The sequence below is a fragment of the Hemiscyllium ocellatum genome, chromosome 18 (assembly GCF_020745735.1).
Source record: "Hemiscyllium ocellatum isolate sHemOce1 chromosome 18, sHemOce1.pat.X.cur, whole genome shotgun sequence".
NCBI classification, from domain to species: Eukaryota; Metazoa; Chordata; class Chondrichthyes; order Orectolobiformes; family Hemiscylliidae; genus Hemiscyllium; species Hemiscyllium ocellatum.
The window spans coordinates 80,102,670-80,120,842 of record NC_083418.1 but is presented as its reverse complement, the minus strand read 5'-3'; positions in this window follow the sequence as shown (position 1 = coordinate 80,120,842).

Here is an 18,173-nt window from a genome sequence, read left to right as displayed (position 1 = left end):
AACTTAATTACGTGGTGTCTGGGGAGACTGGATTGCTCTCCTTAAAGCAAGCCTAAGGGAAGATCTAAGCGAAGTTCAAGATTGTCAAATATTTTGTTGGAATAGAATGTGATAAACTGTTTTTGCCAACAGAACAGTTTATGTCTCAGATTATTTTTGATTAGTGAATTAACTAGAGATTATTTTATTCACTTGTGGATTATGGGTGTTGCTGGTTGCACCAGCATTTATTGCTTATCCCTAAATGTCCATTGAGAAGTTCTGTTGACCTGTCTTCTTGAATCATTGAAGTACATGTGCTGCTGGTAGACCCGACAGGGATCCATTAGGGAGGGAGTGCCAAGATTCCAATGAAAGTGAAGGAACACCAATATATTTGCAAGTTGGGATGGTGAGTGGCTTGGAGGGAGCTTGCTCGGAATGGTGTTCCCATGTATCTGCTGCTCTTGTCCTTCAAGATACAAGTGGTTATGACTTTGGAAAGTGCTGAATGAGGTACCTTGGTGAATTTCTGCTGATATCTTGTAGATGGTACATACTGCTGCTACTGAGAGTCAGTATTGGAGGAAGAGAATTTTTTTGTGGGATGTGGTGCCAATCAAGTGGCCTGCTTTGTCCTGGATGGTTTCAAGCTTCTTGAGTGTGATTGGAGCTGCACTGATCCAGACAAGTGGGAAGTAATCCATCACACACCTGACTGGAGCCTTGTAGATGGTGTAGATGGCTTGAGGAGGTGAGTTACTCATTGCAGTGTTCCTTATTTTTGACCTACTCTTGTATTTACCTAGCAAGTCCAGGACAGATTCTGGTCACTGTTAACCCCAAGATGTTTACAGTGGGGTTTCAGTGATAGAAAAGCCATTAAATATCAATGAGCTGTGAAATGTCAGCCCAAGCCTGGATATTGTCCAAGTCTAGCTGCATTTCAACATGGGTTGTCTCAGCATTGAGGAGTCATGAATGGTTCTGAAGAACTAGAGTGAATCAGGGAATGGATTGGTTTGGAGTATATCACCTGATAGAACAATGGAAATAATAACAAAAGGAAAGTGAATATATAGTAGCGCCTCGACTTACGAACTTAATCTGTTCCGGGACCCGGTTCGCGAACCGAAAAGTTTGCGAATTGAATCAATTTTTCCCATTGTTCGGATAGCGTTCACAGCGCACGCGCCAAAGATGAACTGCACACTCGTCAAAGATGAACTGCGCACATGCCAAAGACGAACTGCTCATACCTTTGTTCGTACCTTGAATTTTGTACGTATGTTGAAGCAAAATTTCATGTACAATGTTGTTTGTGAACCGATATGTTCATGAACAGGGTCGTTCATATGTCGAGGCTCTATTGTATATACTTGAAAAGTACAAAATTTGCAGTTTGATGGGAAAAGATTAGGGGAGGGACACTCATTGTAGACTACAGGGGCTCAATAACCCAAATGATAGTCCTAGGATTCTGGTTCGATACGAAGAGGAAACAACTGTCGAGCCCAGTTTAATGTTGTCATCACTTGAGGTTTTGCATTTCCTGTATGAAAGCTTGTAAAGTTCACAAGTGAGTGTACCTCTCAGTTAGGAAGCATAGCCTTCCATTACAATTAGTACCATTGCATTCTGTGGCATATTGCCTTCTTTTGTTTGAATTGTTTTCAATTAATCAGTGTCATATTTAAAGGGTGTTCATTAAAATAATCAATATATATAAATAAATCTTAACACAAGGCAAGAAAGGATCCTAATGCACGAGCAATGCCTCAAGATGTTTCCGATGGAGCAGTGAATAAGCACTACAGACTATGTTCAGATTCCTTTCATTCATATGAAAACAGAAATTTTTTTTCTTAGGATTAACCAGGCAAATTGCTCCATCAACTCGGAATGTCTCTTCACCGTCACTCTCAGATTTGAGGAAGAGTTTGCTTTTTGGCCATCATTTCTCTGTCCAGGCTGGATGAGGATCTTGTGTTGAGAGTCAAATTAATGTAGACTCTTTACTCCTGGCTTTTCCCTTCCATTAATTCCTTTAAATTTTAGTTAAAAATCACACAACACCAGGTTATAGTCCAACAGATTTACTTGGAAATGCTGGCTTTCAGAACTCTGCTCCTTCATCAGATGTCTGTGGAGAATAACATTGTAAGACACAGAATTTATAGCAAAAGTTTACAGTGTGATGTAACTGAAATTATATATTGAAAAAGACCTGGATTGTTTGTTAAGTCTCTTATCTTTTACAATGACCATGTTGATTTCAGTTCTTTCATATATAAATCGCAAAACTCAAGCGAACTTTAGCAGTTGGTGTCATGTCAGCCCAGATAACGTATTTATGATAAATTTCAGCTCTGCTGCTACACACCTTCCACAATCCAAGCTCCTAGAAACTGCTCAGTGGATCATGGGAATAATGTTGTGGATCGTTAGTTGGCTTTGTTTAAAAGTTGGAGTTATGATGGTCATTGAATTTTAGACTTTCATTCTTGATTTGTAAAAGCATTCCTCGCAACAGCTTTCACCTTTGTTCATCTTACGCCTGTTCAAGGATTTCACCTGCAGTGACACAATATGAAAGCCCTCAGCCTCATTCTTAATCATAATTCTCCACTTCCAAAAGGTGCTGCCTGAACTGCTGTGCTCTTCCAGCACCACTGAGCCAGAATCCACTTCCAAAAACCAACAAAACAGAAATGGTTTCCTATTCCAATATTTTTGGCTGAAGTAGTTGAGAATTTGGCAATTTTGGAAGACCATGTGTGAGAGCAACTTCTCAGGTCTCTCCAGAAAGTACCCAGCTAACACTTGTGAACAAATATAGTCACAGATCAGTACTTGCCAAATATTTCCCTCTGTGACTCCATATCAAGGTTTGAATATAATTTGATTTGATGTATTTGATTTAAGCTTTATTGTCAATTGGAATCCTCAGTGAGAACTGAGAGTGGAGTCGGAGGACAGTGCCAGTGATGCTAAAAGAGTGAAAGCACAACTCTCATTCAAAGCTCTTGGCACATTAGCTGCCTCTGAGTTTGGGGCTCCAGTATTTCAGTTCACAACCTCACTTGGGGTCCCAAACCCCACTTTGGAAAGCCCTGTTTTTGATTTGATTTATTATTGTTACCTGTATCAATATACAGTGAAAAGTATTGTTTTGTGTGTTATTCAGACAAATCATACCTTACATAAGTATATCAGGTTAATAGAACAGAATGCAGAAGATACTGTTACAGCTACACAGAAGAAAGGTCAACTCTAATATGCGAGAGGTCTGTTCATCCGTCTGATAACAGCAAGGAAGAAGCTGTTCTTGAATCTGTTGGTACGTGTTTTCAAACTTTTGTATCATCTGCCCTATGGAACTGTGTGGAAGAGAGTGTATCCGGGGTGGGAAGAGTCTTTAATAAAGTTGGCTGCTTTCCTGAGGCAACAGGAAGTAGAGACTGAGTCAATGGATGGAAGGCTGGTTTTTGTGATGGATTGGGCTGCGTTCACAACTTTCTGTAATTTCTTGTGGTCTTGAGCAGAGCAGTTAACATACCGAGCTGTGATGCATCTATAAAAAATTGTGGACATGCTGAACTTCCCTAACCTGAAGAAGAACTGGCATTGGTGTGTTTTCTTGACTGTAGCATTGATGTGGATGGACTAATTCCTGACATTCTGTTTTATTGTTATGCTATTTATGTTTAGTTCCCCTTCCTTAAGTCCAGAAGAGCCTAATAAATGGGAGCTGGAGTTAGCTATTCAGCCCCTCAGGCCTGCTCTGCCATTCAATAGGATTATAGCTAATCTGACATTCCTTAGATCCGCTTTCCCTGTAACCCTTGATTCCCGGACTAATCAAGAATCTATTGATTTCTGCCTTAAACATACACAATGACTCTGCCCCCACGGCTCTCTGTGGCAAAGAGTTCCAAAGCCTCTTGATCTTCTGAGGGAAGAAATTTCTCCTCAACTCAGTATTAGATTAGAGTCCCTTAATTCTGAGACTCATGTGAGAGTGTAGGTCCTCTGGTCCTACACTCACACATGAGGAGAAACATCCTCTCAACATTTATCTTGTTAAGCCCCTGAATAATGTAGGATTTTAAAATGAGGTCACCTCTTCTGAACTCCAGTGATTGGAGTCCCAACCTGTTTAAGCTTTGCTTACAGGACAATCCCTCCATACTGGGATCATTCTAGTGAACCTTGCTGGCATGCTGACCATTTCTTGGCCAAGCTGGTGACCATGTCGCTGCAACAGCGGGTTTTGTACTAACAGCTGAGAGCTGTGGTGAATTGGCTTGATTTTCTGTTGTTCTATTGTGTCAGCAGCAATCATTGGTGACTGAGCCAATGCATTCATACTTTCATAGATAGAGTAAATGAACTGAGTATTAAAGCTGTGGAAGACACGTTTTTGGTTCGGGATGGTTTTCTACAGCAGCATTTTAGGAGCAGACAAGAGAACAATTTATCTTAATCTAGTATTATGTCATCAAAAATGGCTAATTCATATACTTTTTGTGAAAAAAACATTTAGAGGTGAATGACCATAAAATGACAGAACTTTACATTGTGTTTGAAAGTGAGGTAGTACAAATAGGCCATTCAGCCCGTCGAGTCTGCTGCACCATTCAATGCAAAAACTCATAAAGGACAGTGAACCATGACTGACAAAATATGTTAAGGATTGTATAAAATTAAATGAAAAGGTTCATAACCCAGCCAGAATTCCGGTCTACCTCCTATTGGAATGATGTTGTGAAACTTGAAAGGGTTCAGAAATGATTTACAAGGATGTTGTCAGGGTTGGAGGATTTGAGCTACAGGGAGAGGCTGAACAGGCTGGGGCTGTTTTCCCTGGAGCGTCGGAGGCTGAGGGTGACCTTATAGAGGCTTACAAAATCATGAGGAGCATGGATAGGGTAAATAGACAAAGTCTTTTCCTGGGGTCGAGGAGTCCAGAACTAGAGGGCATAGGTTTAGGGTGAGAGGGGAAAGATTTAAAAGGGACCAAAGGGCCAACTTTTTCATGCAGACAGTGGTGTGTGTGTGGAACATGCTGCCAAATGCTAGCACATGAGGCTAGATTTATTTTGGATAGCTGGTTGGCACGGAACAGTTTATCTGAAGGGTCTGTTTTCATTCTGTACATCTCTATGACTCTATGATTAAATTAACTAAATCTGAAGATTTGGAAGCTTTTAGAATACACCAAAAGAGGAGCAAAAAACTGAAGAAAAGGAAAACCAGAATATGAATGCAATCTCACAAAAACCCATAAAATGGTTTGTAGCAGCTTCATCTGACAAAGAAGGGCTTATGCCCAAAACGCCGATTTTCCTGCTCCTCGGATGCTGCCTGGCCTGTTGTGTTTTTCCAGCACCACACTTCTCAACTCTGGTCTCCAGCAGCTGCAGTCCTCACTTTCTCAAAGAGGAATGTGGGTCAGGAATTATTTTTGCTTGAAGTCCTGTGTAAGGAAGAGGTAAGAATGTGAGTTGGTTATTTCAGTCACCTCAACCTGCACTCATGTCACACTTTTCACTTGGTAAAATATGCCAAGACATTTTGTAGATAATGCCAATTCACATGAAGAGATATTTAAATTAGTGACTTAAGATTAATCAGTTTCCAAGAAATATGTTAAAGGAGGAGAGTAAGGCAGAGAGTTATGAAGGAAATTTCAGAATTTCCGAATCCGATTGTAGAGTAAACTGGGAGAACGCTGTAGGTCAGAATTGCGAGAGCGCAGTGATCTATGAGGGCTGTAGGACTGAAGAAAGCGACAGAGGTAGGGAAGTGTAAGGTTGAGAAAAGATTGTAGATAAAGGAAGAATTTTTCTTAAAACTGAGACAGTAGGAAATGACTATACAATGATGACAGGGGTGATGGATGTCTTCTGCTTATTTGTTCCAAGTAAACAAGTCTGTTTCACGCCAGTTCAAAATTATTCTTCTCCAGAACCCAGAAACTTATTAAATTTGAAATGTTAACACTTTCTCTTTTCACAGATGCTGCTGATGAGTTTCTTCAGCATTCTGGGTTTGTTTTTCAAATGTCCAACATCCATAGCACATTGCATTTATCTCATTCACCGCTGCTGATCAGTCGGATCACTGTGGCAAGTGCAAATTGAGCCACAGATTGTAAAGATTCCAAGAATGACCTCAGTCAATACAGAGGGAACTGCTCTCATCCCGAGGGCTGCAATTGACAAAACATTGTTCAGCATTCAGAAAACGAGAGTGTGCCAGATCTCTCACTCTGTACTACTTGGTGATCTTTGAGACATTTGTAAATGTGGAACCTTGCATCCATGGTGATCTATGGCCATTCATTGTCTCAGCTTCAATGGTTTGTAGCACAGCAGAGATTTTCAATGGGCTGGTCCAGCAGCAATTAGAAAGATTCAGACTTGACAGACAGAAGAAGTCCATCCACCTCCATGATGTGACTGGCTCTTCACATAAACATCATTACCTATAGGCAATCTTCTGACTTCACTCCATAACCTTGCTTATTATTTCTGTCCAACATCATGTGATAGTCTCATGAATGTGTCAAGTGAACCTGCATCCACCACATTTCCAGGCAGTGCATTTCAGACCCTAATGAGTGAAAATGGACTTTCTCACCTTGCATTTGCTTTTTTTTTAGCAAATCACTTTAAATCTGTGCCATCTTGTTGTTGATCCTTATACAAGTAGGTACAGTTTCTCCCTGTCTATTCTATGCAGCCCCTTCATTTGTTTGGAAACTTCAATCAGACCTCCTCTGAACCTTCTCTTCAAGGGAAACAGTCCCAAACTCCTAAATCTGTCCTCATAGCCAACGTTTCTCATTCCTGGAACCATTATTAAATATGGCTTCTGCATTCTTTCAGTACGTTCAAATCCTTCCTATACAGTGACAACCAGAGCTGTATACAATAGTCCAGCTGAGGTCTAACAAGTGTCTTGTACAAGTTCAACAACATCTCTTTGGTTTTGCTCTTAATGCCCAAAGTGCTCATGCCAGAAACGTCGACTCTCCTGCTCCTTGGATGCTGCCTGACCTGCTGAGCTTTTCCAGCAACACATTTTCAGCTCTTGCTCTTAATGCCCCTATTAATAAAGCCGAGAACACTGTTAATTGTTCTACACCTTCAATAATCTGAACACATAATCACCCAGTTCCCTCTGCTCCTGCACCCCCTTTAGAATTGTACCCTCCTTCAACATCCTTTAATGTTTTTTAGGCCAAAGTGCATCACCTCACACTCCTCTTCTTGTCGATAACCTTTTGGAGTTCCACATTGTCCATCAAATCCTTATAATTTGAATATGAGACATATGGCATTACACAGATTCTCATTCACTTGTAAGATTGCTTTGCGTTAGACAATACAAAGCATCACTTTGAGAAATTATAAAAAGTTAATGACTGCTGAGAGCTCTACAGTCCTTCCCTCTATCATCCTGTCTTCATGACAGTTTCAGATAAAGGTAAATAGCTCAAAGGATATCTTAAACAAAATAACAAAGTCAAAAAATACAGTGAACTGATCTGGTTTTTGAGTTTCGTCACACATTGAGCAATAATGCGCATGCTATCAGCACATTACTGCACACTCCTTCAGGGGCAGGGATACATGTAGATACAAACATTTGCTAGCAGAACTGAATAATTAGTCTGACATTTACAAATCTAATTCATTTGGAAGCATTAGAATTTTTATAGCTCAGCAGGTAAAGCAGAAGAAAACACACTTTGGAACAAGAAATGAAAAGATTTATTTTGCCCTATGCACTTAGTTGATAATGAGTCAGTCAACCCTTAGGTTGCCATAGACCCTGTTGGTGCCATGGATAAGATATTGTATCATGCCAATTGGGAATGTGATTGATGAGTAAACAGCAATCAGTGACCTGATTATGTTTAAAATCTAATTTAAATTCACATTGTATGAACCTCCAGATCACTCACAGCTCCAGTGATGGTAGATTTTTGGATCTATGGTTAATATTGAATTTGGAATTCTGTAGTCAATATAATTAAGCTGGATATAGTTTAGTGTCTATGAAATACTTACACCTTAGTTTCTACCACGTGTCCCGGGGAATAATCAACCAGGACATCCATTCAGAAGGGTCTGGGGGAAAAAAAAGCTCGCTTTCTTGGACACCAGTGAATCCAATAATATAATAGGGAAGGCCGGAGTTGGTACTGACCAATTCAGACCTGCACTGAGCAGAATCCGCAATGGAATCAGCCGAATTGAAATCAATGTATGATCAGCTTTAGTGAAGCAAATGTTGACAGAGAATGTGGGTGTACTGTAAATTGAAACAGCTTTAGTATGAAAGTCATTCCTGATGTAGTTATGTGTTATTATTCCCTTCTTTCTGTGGACTGACTGAATGGGCTAAGCGCTGGATTTCAATAATAGGAAGTACTGGAAAAATTCAGCAGTTTGACAGTAAAATATAAAATCAGAATCTCTAGCATTTCTGTGGAGAGAGAAACAAAGTTAACCTTTTGTGTTCAGTATGACCTTTGGTTCCCGAGAGGAATCCTACTTCACTTGAAACATTAACTCCGTTTCTCGCTCCACGGGTGCAGCCAGCGCCACTGAGTTTCTGTTTTCATTTCAGGCCTTCAGCATCTCAATATGATGCCTTTATTATGCTGGATTTCAACAAACACATTTAAATAATGCTGTAAAGTGCAGGACTGTTATCATACAATATTGCCTACTTAACCATATAAGGGACATGGGAAAGGTGAGATATTAAGGAATATATTAAAGCAGAAGAGAAGGCAGAAAATTGGAAGTTTTTTTGTCGGAAGGGGAATGGATGTTTCCAGAGCCCACAATCCAGGTAGCTGAAGGTGTGGGTGGTACCCAGTCTTCGAACTGAAATCAGTGTGTGCAACAAACTATTTTTAGAGGAGTACAGATATCACAGCAGGGTGAGGGTCTGGGGTAGATTACAGAGATAGGAAATGGGAAGGCGTTGGAGAAATTTTAAATTGACTGAGAAGTTTGAAATCATTCTATACAGTACCTAACTCATTGGTTTGATTATTTGGGAAATTGCATTCTGCTTTGTCACTGTAACATTCCAATCACAACTTGTGAAAAAAAGTGTCTCAAGCAGACTGGAATGTTCCTGACTCCGCCAACTATCTAAGGGTTAACATCTTGAGAAAATAAAGAGCCAGATAAGTATTTAGTTGAGAATGTGGTTGAAGATTAAAAGAGATCAAGCATGGCCTGAGATAATTAGATAGTCCACAGGAGACTGGGATTTCTGTGTGCCTGTAGTTGATGGAAGGTGTCCCTTATGCAGGCCAGGGAGCCTGGAGTACCCTAGGGGGTAGGGGTTGATAATGATCCTGTTTGAATATTCTTGGAGACTGGTCAGCCTTTAAGAGAACATTCTTTCAGAATTGATGGGGGTATAATAATGGGTAAATTGCTCTGTGGAGGGAATACATTAGACCACATAAATGCCTGTTTCCCTTTCAAATTTGCTTTTTGAATGTTGCGTGCATGTCTCAACCTCAATCTCTGGACTCATTCTCTGATCATCCTCTCACTGCTGTTTGTGGGAGCTAGCTGCGTGAAACATTGGCTTCCATATTTTTACATTGCAATGGTGAGTGCCCTACAAAAGCACTTCATTCACTGTAAAGCACTTTGGGATACCCCCAAGGACCTGAAAGTTGCTATATAAATGCAAAAGTTCTTCCATTTAATTTCTCTTTCATGTCCCATTCCCCTATAGTGCAGTGCTGAAGGAATGTTGCAATGTCAGAGACGATGTCGTCCATGACACATGACCCAAACCCTTTCTCTCTGTGACCCCATTCCAAGGTTTAAAAATTGTTGCCACCCCTAGGTGACACCTGAGACTCCGATAACTCGATCACATCTCCACAACAGCCATTGATACTTGAGAGCTTGTGGCGCCAAGGTTTCAGCTCGTGACCCCTCTCAGGTCACGACCCCCAGTTTGGGAATAAAGCGAGGGATGGCCAACTCTCTCAGGTGAGTGTAAAAGATGCCATGTCACTATTTTAAGAAAGACAGGGGGAGTTATCCCTGATCTGCAGGCTGATACTTATTCCTCAACCAGCATCACACAGGAAAGCAATTGTCTGATCATTATCCTCTTGCTGCTCTTTGCAAACTGATTGTAAATTTCTAACATGACGATGACAACACTTTACAAAGTACTCTGTCGGCTGTAAAACACTTAAAGATGTCTTGTGTCTTATGTCATAGGTGTTATATCAATGCAAGTCGTTCTTTTGCCACAGGTGAACCTCATCAGTGTTGTAAATAATTGTCCTGAGGAGCACATCGATCAGAACCTGCTCCAGCACTGAGCATCAGATCACAGTCAGAAAATGGGAATTAGGAATCTTCCCCTTCCTGGTCTGGAGTTCAGGGGTCAACCTGTGATGACCATACCAGCACTTCAGCTGAGATCTGATATCTGGTCTGAGCTTTTTCAGCTGTTTATTCTAAAGGCATGTTATGGAACCAAACATTTACTGTCCTTTATCAAACATATACAAATATAGAAGGCAAAGATACAATGTGACATTGGCACTTAGAGAACAAACTGTTATTTAGATTGTGAGGATACTGACCTTAATAAAACTGAATGAGAGAAAGTTGCATCTATCTCTTAAAGTATTTAAATGAAGCAATATTAAAGTAAACCACGTGCGTATTAATTTTTGTTGACATGTTCTTTGAAGGAGTTTTATAATATTACACAAAATCTACATCGTTAGAAGTGTTGAAATGTTCGTTTAAGGAGTTTTACAATATTTCACAAAATCTTGGAGGGATATGGGCTGGGTGCTGGCTGGTGGGACTAGATTGGGTTGGGTTATCTGGTTGGCATGGACGGATTGGACCGAAGGGTCTGTTTCCATGGTTTACATCTCTATGGCTCTATGACTCTACATCATTAGAATTATGCACTGCCCAATGAGTTTTATATTTTACCATCTTAGCATTGCTGCAAGGAACCTAAACGTTGGGAGAAATGATTTTGATTATAAATTGCCTGGCAGGTTATTCATTCATTCATTTATTCATTTTGTTGCCTTTTCCTAACCACGACCTGTAAATGGCTCAGCACATTCATCCAGTGGGTTGCTCAGATCTATTGGTTAGGAAAGTCAGATAGACTGTACTGGGTTAGCCGATGCCAGCAATTTACCTGCTCTGCATCCTTGATCCAGTCTGTGGAATAGGAATCACTCCAGCAAAGGATGGAGCAACATGGACTGACCGTGTTCTGCAAACTGACCATGTGGCAGGGACTGTTAGCGTTCCAGTATCCTCAGTCAAATTAAGATTCCTGATAAAGGGCTTTTGCCTGAAACGTCGATTTTGCTGCTCGTTGGAAACTGCCTGAACTGCTGTGCTCTTCCAGCACCACTGATCCACATTATGAGGTGTCTATCCACATAAATGTGGAACAACATTTGTCTCTAGGATATTGTGTCAAGAAACTTCCTTCTCAAAGATAGTCTCACAAATTTGAAAAACTGCCATTGTCTCACTGGATTAGAGGCTGTTGTCTCATCAGAGAGATGACTGGTGGTGAGTTTAACCAGAGGGTCCTCACACCTCAGGCCAGGAGAGAAGTGGGGAAGGAGAGGCTGTTCTGGGGACCTCAGCCAGTGTGGGATTTTAACATACGAGACTGGCATTACTCTGCATTGCAAATCAGCCATCCAACCAACCAATCCCCACTGGGATTGAACAGGCTGCCACAGAAAATAATCACAGGGCAGTCACTTGACATCGCCAAGACCCATCTTTAGATTTTTACAATTCAAAGTTTCATGTTTTGGACTCAAATTTCAACAACACCTGCCCGCTTTAGCAAGCAATAACCCATTAAAATGTGGGTGGACTGTGGAGATTAGTCTGTGATGCTGGTGTTAATAAAATAGAAGCAGAAATGTCAGCAGAAAATACACCATTGTCTTCCAAATCCTGGCAAATTGACAATGGTTCCTGTCTCTGATTGCTGTCCTGTATACATGTGGAGGTGGAATGAGGCAGACCTTTGATATCCTGGTAACAGCTTATATTCACTTTTCAGGACAACCCATGAATTCTAGAAGCTGGTGTTGAGACACTGGGGGAGCCAGTTGCAGTGGAAGCAAATATGAATTAGGGGATCATGACCGTCAGGCTGCAAAAGAAAGCTCACGTTGAATGAACAAATTGGAAAAAAAAGGAAAAGTTGTTTTCTTTGATGGAAAAAGCAGAAATGGAAGGTTATTTGTTCATTTACACTCAGAACTGTCCATCAATTCTGTGCATGTGCATAAATTATGCAGGTAAAAAATGAGGTCTGCAGATGCTGGAGATCACAGTTGAAAATGTGTTGCTGGTTAAAGCACAGCAGGTCAGGCAGCATCCAAGGAACAGGAAATTCGACGTTTCGGGCATAAGCGAATTCGGGACGTCGAATTTCCTATTCCTTGGATGCTGCCTAACCTGCTGTGCTTTAACCAGCAACACATTTTCAACATAAATTATGCAGACTGATATTAGCTTATAGCTCAAAAACACAACTTCTTTCGGAGTGTGTAAAGAAAGATAAACCCTTTACATTGCAGGATATAGTCATTCACATATGTGAGAATATTCACATCATTTTAATTCAATACTTTTCATAAAACACTGTAGGATTAAATAAAGAAACTGGTATCTAGTGCAAGATCAAATCTCTTTCATCACGAGGGACTTTGCTTGGACAGCAACTTACAGAACTTGTTTCATTTCCTCCTTCACTGTGTGATGTTGGCTGATGATTACAAGCTCATGAGCTTACGCTCAAGAAACACAATGCTTGGATTCAGAGCTAGCTTTTGGCTGAAGGCTCCTTATCAAGTGGAATGTGATCTGCTATTCATGGTTTAGCTTTGAGGGGAGGGAGCTGTGATAAACCCAACACCTGTGGACACTGGTCACTCACTTTGTCTTTACACAGCGTGTAGCATGAATTCATATCAATACATCAATCAGCACTCAGTTGCATCCTTACACAATAATCAACAGACAGGAGTGTGCCTTCCCAGTTGGGGAACACTTCAGCGGTCCAGGACATTTGACCTTGGACCTTCAGGTGACCGTCCTCCAAGGCAAACTTTGGGACAGGCAGCAGTGAAAAGTGACCGAGCAGTGGCTGATAGCTAAGTTCGGTACACATAGGAAGGGCCTCAACCTGGACCTTGCGCTCATGTGACACTGCAGATGACCACCATTGCACTCCCTACACACACACACACACACACACACACACACACACACACACACACACACACACACACACACACACACACACACACACTCCTATACACAGACATGCACGTATACTCTCACACACTCCTATAGACACACATACTCCCACACTTACACATGCATCCTCTCACAGACTTAGACCCCTTTACACTCACAGACACACATATACACTCTCTTGCACAGACACTCACAACACCCACCTCAGACACACACACACACAAACCCACATGTGCACACACACACATATACATTTGTGGGGTGAATTTGTACTTGCAGAGTTACATTGTTCTTCGCTCAAAAACTGCATGGATCCATGTAAGACTCTATTAACTCATTTTTTAGATTAGGATCAGTCTAAACATTATGGCACAAACAACAGCACGCAGAGGGCTAACACCTTCAACATATTATCTGGGCTGACACCAATTGTTAAAGTTAACCTGAGAATGTAACTTTTAAAAAAGTTTTGTGATTTACATATGAAAGAAGTGAAACTAACATGGTCATTCTAACAGATGAGAGACTCAACAAACAATCAGGGTATTTTTCAATGCATAGTTTCAGTTACATTACACTGTAAACTTTTGCTATAAATTCTGTGTCTTACAATTGTGTCCTCCAGAACCACCTGATGATGGAGCGGTGCTCCAAAAGCTAGTGCTTCCAATTAAACCTGTTGGACAATAACCTGGTGTTGTGTGATTTTTAACTGAGTAAAATACCATCACTTCATTTCATGAAACATCATCCAGCAGGTCTTTTTTCTCTGAGTATAAATTGCTTGCTGTATGCAAGAAGAATATAAACTGATTCAGAATTTGTGGGCTGAAAAATGTGTTGCTGGAAAAGCGCAGCAGGTCAGGCAGCATCCAAGGAACAGAAAATTCGATGTTTTGGGCATAAGCCCTTCATCACTGTACAGCATGGAAACAGACCTTTCCGTCCAACCCGTCCATGCCAACCAGATATCCCAACCCAATCTAGTCCCACCTGCCAGCACCTGACCCATATCCCTCTAACCCTTTCCTATTCCTATACCTATCCAAATGCCTCTTAAATGCTGCAATTGTACCAGCCTCCACCACTTCAGCTGGCAGCTCATTCCATACACGTACCACCCTCTGAGTGAAAAGGTTGCCCCTTAGGTCACTTTTATATCTTTCTCCTCTCACCCTAAACCTATGCCCTCTAGTTCTGGACTCCCCGACCCCAGAGAATAGACTTTGTCTATTTATCCTATCCATGCCCCTCATGATTTTGTAAACCTCTATAAAGTCACCCCTCAGCTTCCGATGCACCAGGGAAAACAGCCCCAGCCTGTTCAGCCTCTCCCTATAGCTCAAATCCTCCAACCCTGGCAACATCCTTGTAAATCCCTTTCAAGTTTCACAACATCTTTCCGATAGGAAGGAGACCAGAGTTGCATGCAATATTCCAACAGTGGCCTAACCAATGTCCTGTACAGCCGCAAAATGAACTTCCAACTCCTGTATTCAATATCCTGACCAATAAAAGAAAGCATACCAAACGCCTTCTTCACTATCCTTCCCTAGGACCTTACCATTAAGTGTATAATAAGATTTGCTTTCCCAAAATGCAGCACCTCACATTTATCTGAATTAAACTCCATCTGCCACTTCTCAGCCCATTGGCCCATCTGATCAAGATCCTGTTGTAATCTGAGGTAACCCTCTTCGCTGTCCACTACACCTCCAATTTTGGTGTCATCTGCAAACTTGCTAACTGTACCTCTTATGCTCACATCCAAATCATTTATGTAAATGACAAAAAGTAGAGGGCCCAGCACTGATCCTTGTGGGGCTCCACTGGTCACAGGCCTCCAGTCTGAAAAACAACCCTCCACCACCACCCTCTGTCTTCTACTTTTGATCTCCTATCTTGGCTCCTATCCTCTTGAATTCCCTCCCCTTACCTCTCTGCCTCTCTACGTCATTTTACTTTTTAAGGCTTACCTTAAAAACGACCTTTTTGACAAAATGTCAAAACTGCGCTCTGAAGAAGAGTCACTGGACCTGAAACGTTAACTCTGATTCCTCGCCACCGATACTGTCAGACTTGCAGCGATTTTTTTTAGCAACTTCTGTTTTTGTTCATGATAAAGATCTGACTTGATATCTCCTTATATGGCTGTGTGTCACATGTGCTTTGTAGTGCTCATGAGAAGTATCTTGGGATGCCTCATTATTTTGAAGGTGCGATACAATTATAAGTTGTTGGTATACAGATGGGTTTGCATAATGGACAGTGCTCACGCAGTGTTACAGGTGTTCCAGAAGATACTACATGCTTTTGATTATTTTTGACTAACTAGAGGCAGAAGTGATTTGGAGATGCCGGTGTTGGACTGTGGTGTACAAAGTTAAAAATCACACAACACCAGGTTATAATCCAACAGGTTTATTTGGAAGCACTAACTTTTGGAGTTCTGCTCCCTCATCATGTGGTTGGACTATAATCTAGTGTTGTGTGGTTTTAAACTAGAGGCAGAAGAAGTCCTTTTCCAGGCCCCATGGATATAATCTGTCAGCCTGACTGATCCTCACGTTGTAATCATGCCTTTCCTGAATGTACATCACCAGTGTCCTTCAGTCTGCCTGAGAGGTGCTGGCAGCCAGAATCTGATAACTCGCATCATGACAGCTGCTAAGGCCAGACAGATTACCAAATCTGTTTGAGGTTGTCCTTTTAGCAGTGCAGAACTCAGGCATTGCTGAAGATTGACACATTTCATTGAAGCTTTTTGTTTTGCACTCATCAGGACACTTCACAAGAATGTCATTTTAAAGGGGAACAAAGTTAAAAATCGCACAACATCAAGTTATAGTCCAACAGGTTTATTTTGAAGTACAAGCTTTCGAAACACTGCTCCTCCGTCAGGTAGCTTGTTTGATTTGCTACCTGAGGAAGCAGCAGCGCTCTGAAAGCTAGTCTTCCAAATAAACCTGTTGGACTATAACCTGGTCTTGTGCATTTGTAACTTTGTCCACCCCAGTCCAACACCGGCATCTCCACATTAACGGGGAATAACATTTTAAACTATATGAGATGAGGGTGCTGATTGCTTGGAAGTGGACACTGATTGGTAAAGTTGTTGTGATGGACAATGTTTCAGTTCGATGATGACTGACAATTAACAGCCAAACCTAGTTTACATTTAAACCAGATAGGCTAATTTTGATTTGCATGGCATTGCCCTAAAGAATGACCTAGAGACTGGATGTTATCTTTCAGAATACACAGAAGTATATTCCTACTAGAAAGAAAGATTCTAAAAGAAGGACCCACTTATGTGCTGAACTAAATAAGTTATGAAAAGCATCAAATCTAAAGAAAAAAACATGTAACATTATAAAAATGAGTGACAGGCCAGGTGATTGGTCAGAATATATAGTGTGGTTTATCAAATCTATAGGGATAGTGAGGACTGCAGATCTTCGAAAATCAGAGTCAAAAAGTGTGGTGCTGGAAAAGCACAGCAGATCAGGCAGCATCCGAGGAGTGGGAGAGTCGATGTTTCGGGCATAAGCCCTTCATCAGGAATGTAGGGGGTTACAGGACTGAGAGATAAATGGGAGGGTGGGAGTAGGGTTGGGGGAAGATAGCTGGGAAGGCAATAGGTAATTGCAGGTTGGGGGTTAATTGTGATCGGTTGGAGGGGAGGGTAGAGCGAACAGGTGGGACTAACCCTTCAACTTGGCAGTAGCCATACCACACATCCTCAGGCCACTGCCTGTGTGGAGTTTGCACATTTTCTGACAGGTTTCCTCCCACAGTCTAAAGTTATCCAGGTTAGGTGAACTGGCCATGCTAAATTGCCCATAGTTTTCAGGGATCAGCACATGCTCTCTGGGGAGTTGGTGTGGACTTGATGGGCTGAGTGGCCTACTTCCACACTGTAGGGATTCGACAACTACTCAGATATTAAAGTCTTACATGCACGTCCTTCATAAGTCTTGCCCTTTCCTGCAATTTTCTTGCAAACCTGTTCTTCTGAAATTTTTACAGTAATTGGTGGCTTATAGACAATGTAATTGCATCCATTTTGTTTCTTAGTTCCAGACATATAGATACAGTTATAGCTAATGTAGATTATAAAATTATTAATAATCTGCATTAATCATTACAAATATTATTATTAATGATAAAATTGTTGGATTACAGATTGTATTGGGTCTCTGCCTTTGGCAGAAGTATGAAATAAACAGTTATTCAACATTTTCTGTTCTGAAGAACAGTCATACTGGTCTCAAAACATTAATTTTGTTTCTGTTTGCCAGATGAGCTGAGTTTCTCCAGCAATTTGTATGTTTGTTTCCAATTCTGACCTTGGTTTCTCTTGGATACCCTCTTTCTCCAGTTGCTGCAATGTCGTCCTTCACCAGTGAAGCTATGACTCCTCTTTTCCTGCTATTCCTGAGGATTCCAGTGGCAGTGTCCCTACCTCTGAACCAGGAGGTCCCTGTTCCAGTCTCACCTGCTCCAGAGGTGTGAAATAACATCGCTGAACAGGTTGATTCAAAAATGCCTCCTTTCTTTCTTGTATTCCTTGCTTCCAAGATGCTTGTGCTGATCTCAATCTTCATCGCTTGTTCTTTTTAAACTGTGAATGTGCTAACCCACATGTTCCTTCCAACCCACAGTCTTCAACTTTCAAACCAACTGCACAGCCTGTTACTGTCATTCTTTTTCTTTATTGTGAACCTAAAGCCTACTTCCCATAGTTTTTCAAAGCTCATGGTTCACAACAAGAAATGATTGTTTTCTGATTAATCTTGCCTGTTATAAAGTCGTAGAGGTATACTGCATGGAAACAGATCCCTTGGTCCAACTCATCCATGC